We start from the raw sequence: 5,352 nt of genomic DNA on the forward strand, positions 1-5,352 counted from the left end.
TGTAAAAAGTTATACATAATTACATCAATGGTGCCTTTTAACAACAAATCATTCAATACTAGTTATACTTTGTTGTTCTCTATATTAATTTCATTTATGGAAACTCTTCTATATTTTAAAGTGTCTTTTGGAATATCCATCATCTTTGCTTCATAGGTTAAACTATCCATGAGTATAGCACCCCACCCTTATCTGGCCTTGTAACCCTCACTTTTTTGCCTGGACTCAATTCCTTTAATAGTATATTTTCTTCTTTAGAAAGGTTGAAACCAAGGGAAGGGGTATTTTCAAGTGTTTTTTATTTTATGAAGTGGAGTGAATATTATATACATTTTATCACATCAAGAGGTCTTCGTGGGCTTTTTCCAAGTGCTTGTGTAATATTTGGGTTAGGTAAATTAATTGTTAAATGAGGGAAAACACAGTTCAAATGATCATTCTTGAATCTGATTGGTTGTTGGAGTTTAGTGAGGATAACCAGGTTCAAAGGACATGCCTACTTCTTGAAAGACATCACAGATTGCTCTTCATGAGTATAGGAGATAACTAACGCTGTTAGAAGCTTGAGCTTGCCACAAAAGTTGTCAAATCCATCAAAAAAGTAAGTAGGTGGGAATTTTATAAAAAGGTGATGCTTTTTAAGCATAAAAATGCTTGTGGGTGTTAAAACAAGCTGCAATCAGTGTAAAAAGCTGTTTAGGAAGCATTAACATGTAAAACTGTGAAAAATCAAAGTGAAGAGTGCAAAATACCAACCATACACAAGTATTTGTTATATTAGCTAATAGGAGCATATTACAGAAGTTCAGTTAAGCAGAGCAAATATATATGTAAAAATAAAATGTGAATGCTTTCTTTTAAAATACTCAAGTGCCATCCATTAAGCATTTTTGTCATCTCTAGTACTTAAGTACTATATCACTGGGACTGAGACAAAAGAAATAGATATGAGATATATAAAATATGTATAAATATAAGGAGTGTATAGCTGATTCTATGCTATTTTACTGATGCTATGTATATGAAAAGGTTACAGTATAGAATAGTAGAGTACAACTGCACAAAGTTTTAGCTCTATTAAAATTATTTGAGTAATGTGAGTTTTTTTTTGAAAAATTAGCATTATTGTGAGTAAGCATACCTTTCAACCTGGAAACATCAAAAATCTGGACAAGGCCCATGAAAAATAATTACAAATCTGTATGCTGATTAACATAACATTTACATGCATACTTATGTAACCCCGCCCACTCCAATGGAATTGTGGGATGCCAACTTTTAAACGCAAACAGAAGAACAGACAACTGAAATATGACACCAGAGTCCCCCTGCAGCCATTCCAATGTCCCATTACCTGGCTATTTTGCCCCATTTACCATAAACACTAATGTGTACATACTGCTTTACTTCTACAATGATTTGGATTTTATTTTTACATTTTATAGCACAATGCACAAACATTCATAGACATCTGCTAATTAAACAAAGCAATGCTGTCTCACAATGAAAATAGACTTGGCATTAAAACTTCTCTGCCCTTGAAATTCAGATTAATTGAAACAGCATTTTAACCCACATCACATCCATAGAAAATGCATCTGGCCAGTGGTGGATAAAAATTACCTTTGGGATGTTTTCAAATCATTGGCCCCTTGCACACAAAACAAGAAACCTACACGTGTTCTTGGATACACCTTCCTAACTTTATTAAATTATATTCCGTGTACAATACAGCACACTTGTTAGAGCGTATTTTAAATATATTGTTTGAACATTATTCCAGTAGGCAGTGAAACAAAATGCATGAAACAATAATGACAAAACTGCCCAATTTAGAACATTTCCATCATAAAAGTCTACTTCCACACCCACACAATATATATATATATATATATACGGGCCATCTTGCTGCGGGAGAGGGCCGCTACAGTTCCGTACCTATGCAGGAGTCATGCAAATGAGTGTGTAAATAAAGAAACTTGGGTTGAGGTGATCAGTCCATAGAAGTTACTGCGATGGAAGCTGAAAGGAGAACAGCATGTTGTATTGAATCTGATGAGACGGAGAAGAGCAGCTGTAGTGAAACTGGTGATAGCAACACACAGCCTGTAGGAGCAGGAGAGGCAGAACATGCAGCCGATTTGGAAGATGCTTGTTCTCAGGCTTCAGTCAGCAATGGAACTGACTCTACTACTGACAAGGAACTGGTAGACCTAAAGATAATTTGGAATAAAAATAAGTACGATGTGAAGCTGACTTTGGATAGCATTGGAACAAACCTGAAAGAAAAGATTTATGCACTTACAGGTCTTCAAGTCATGTACAAGGGACTTATTCCATAAGACAAAACATTACGAGAAATCAAAGTAACTAGTGGTGCAAAAATAATGGTTGTCGGCTCAACGATTAATGATGTGCTAGCAGTGAATACTCCAAAAGAAGTAATTCAGCAGGAAGTGAAGGTAGAATAAAACAAAAAAGAACCTGTCTGTAGGCAAAAGCAACACAGAAAAGTATTAGATAAAGAAAAAACAGATGATGTGATGCCTGCCATCAAAAGTGTACAGGAGCGGCTACCAACAGTACCTTTAGCAGGCATGTACAACAAGTCAGGAGGAAAAGTAAGATTAACATTTAAACTAGAACAAGACCAGCTCTGGATTGGTACCAAAGAGAGAACAGAAAAAGTACCAATGGGCTCTATTAAAAATGTGATTAGTGAACCTATAGGAGGGCATGAAGACTATTACATGGTGGCATTTCAGCTTGGTCCTACAGAAGCGTCTTACTACTGGGTCTACTGGGTGCCCACACAATATGTTGATGCAATCAAGGACACTATTCTTGGCTTTTGAACAGCCTCCACCTCTGGCAAAGAATGAACAATCTAAGGACATTAGTTGGAATGACATATACTGCTTTCTGGAGCTGACAAGACTGGCTTTAAAAATGAAATGTTATAAGGTGTGCCAGAGGTGATGTGCTGTCTTTGTACATTAACTGTTTTAATGTTAAAGTTGCAATATCCCCTTATATTGCTCATCTTGAGCCTTCTGAAAATACAGAGTAATGGAAATCTTTAAGATACCTTATTTCAGATACCAGTGTAAATGCATTATATATATATATAAATGACAGTAGTGTAAGCCATAGACATCTTGCACAACTTCGTGCACTTATTTTCAATTTTTTTTGGGGGGGGGGGCAAAAGGCCAGAAACCAGGGACACATTTTAAACTTTGTTTGTAGAATTTTGGAAAGTTGCTAGCTGTGTTACCACCATGCATTTCACTGCCAAGACTTGAACCCAGGATCTGGTGTACTAGAGTCAGAGCAACATACCACTATGCCAAATCAGCAGTTTCTTGTAAGATAGGAAGACTGAAACTTAAATGGCTATCATTTAGTGAACTCTTAGCTCAAAATGCTAGACAAAGCCAATAATGGGGTAATACAGAATTCAGTTCTCACTTCTAACTATAGCTCTCAACACCATAGCACACAAAAATGGACAAAGCCAATAATGGGGGAATACAGGCCCAAAATATGGACAGATTTCAAATACGTATCAACTTAGAAAATTGCTAGAATAAAAGGTTTTGTGTTACAATTTATTTTCTGAAGAATATGAAGTCTGAAATTCAAATGTCTGTCATTATTTAGTGAATTCAATCCTTCAGTGATTTCTTTGCCACAAAAATCCTGAAAACCACAGATTTTATGAGGAACAGATAAAAATATGAGGCATAAATTCACAAGTGGTGGTAGCTATGGACTTTAAGTTCTTTTTATCTTGTACCAAAGGTATAGGGTTTGAGCCTGAAATTGGGACATTTTCACTTACACACACACTCACAAACTCACACACACACACACACACACACACACACACACACACACACACACACACACACACACACACACGTAATGGCTATATAATGTGGCAGTAAGCCCTTTAGTGCCAGAATAAATCTGTATTGCAAGTGTACAAACACCTTGCTCCTTGCAAAATATAATGTAATGCAGCAGTGAGTCCATTTAAACAGCCAGAATGTACACACATCCATAGTGAGCCAACCAGTGTGCACATGGACCCTTGAGCTCAATTCCGACAGGCTGGTAGCCCCGACGCAGCTGACAAAAAGCAAGAAAAATAAAAAGTAAAAACCGTGTAGTTCAGGATGGTTGGAAGGTATGGTGAGTAGAATAACAGGAAAGAAAAAAGTTATATTACCTTCCGTGTATGATTCCACATTGTTTATAAATGAGAAAACAAATTCTTTGCAGGAAATGTGAAATTAATTATATTTATTTTTCCCTAGGTTTCTATTTTTCTTTAGTTATCCAATCATTTTTTGAACCTTTTCTTTTTAAATTCAATGAAGAATCCATGAGTTCAGGTTGATTTAAAAGGTTCTTTTTGCGAACAAATGTGGATGCTTCTTCAAGTGTCAAAAGTTTCTTTCCTTCTGGCAGGGATAGTCACATTTTTGTAGGAAATATGAGTTGTGCTTTGACTCCTTCCTTTTTAATGACTTTATTACAGGAACACGTACTTTTCTTTTGAACATTATAAGGGATGAAAAGTCATTGTCAAATCTAATGATTTGGTCACGTTTTTAATGGAGCAAGGGACCAGGCACTTCTTAAAACAATGTCTCTGTCTTGAGTGGAAATACATTTTACAATAATAGATCTAGGTGGCTATTTTACTGGATGCAGAATTTGTGATTAAAGGTCTGTGTGCCTTTTCTGTCCTGAAGGATAATGCTTCCGGTAGGTTTAAGATTTTAGGAATACAAGAAGTCAGGAAATTAATCATATTGCCCTCCTCAATCTGCTTCGGGATGCCATAGGTTCTTATATTGTTTCTCCTGGTTTTGTTCTCAGTGTCATCTATCTTTTTTCTGTGTTTCTCTTTTTCTGTTAATCTGTAGTCTATATCTGTTACAGAATCCTCAAGTGCAACAGTCTGGGCAGTTTATTGTTTAAGGACATCATTCAATAAGGCTATTTGTTTGGTGATATCTCCTTTTATATTGCCCACTTTTAAGTTTAGCTTGTCTATTTTTACCACCAGGTAAACTGTGGTAAGGACTACCTGTATTTCTTTCTACACTGGATTTTCTTTCTGGGAGAACTTGGAGTTGCTCATCTTCTTTTATGAATGTAAGTACAGTGTCCCTTCTTCTGGAGAGTTTGACAGGAAAATATGAAGATTTTTTTTTTTTTGAAAAATTACACCAACTTGTAGCTTACGAATTTGGGAATTAAGTTTTAATAATTTCAGGTCATTGTTGATAAAATTGAATAAAAATTCGTGTCAGGAAAAGATGAAGACTGCAGAACTCA

General features: G+C 35.8%; 1 pseudogene; it reads left to right on the top strand.

The window, feature by feature from the left end:
* Nucleotides 1-2,015: 2,015 nt before the first annotated feature.
* On the top strand, nt 2,016-2,855 carry LOC122794916 (annotated as a pseudogene).
* Nucleotides 2,856-5,352: the final 2,497 nt, after the last annotated feature.

This window comes from Protopterus annectens, chromosome 2.part1 (assembly GCF_019279795.1).
Source record: "Protopterus annectens isolate FY-2018-M chromosome 2.part1, PAN1.0, whole genome shotgun sequence".
Taxonomy (NCBI): Eukaryota; Metazoa; Chordata; order Ceratodontiformes; family Protopteridae; genus Protopterus; species Protopterus annectens.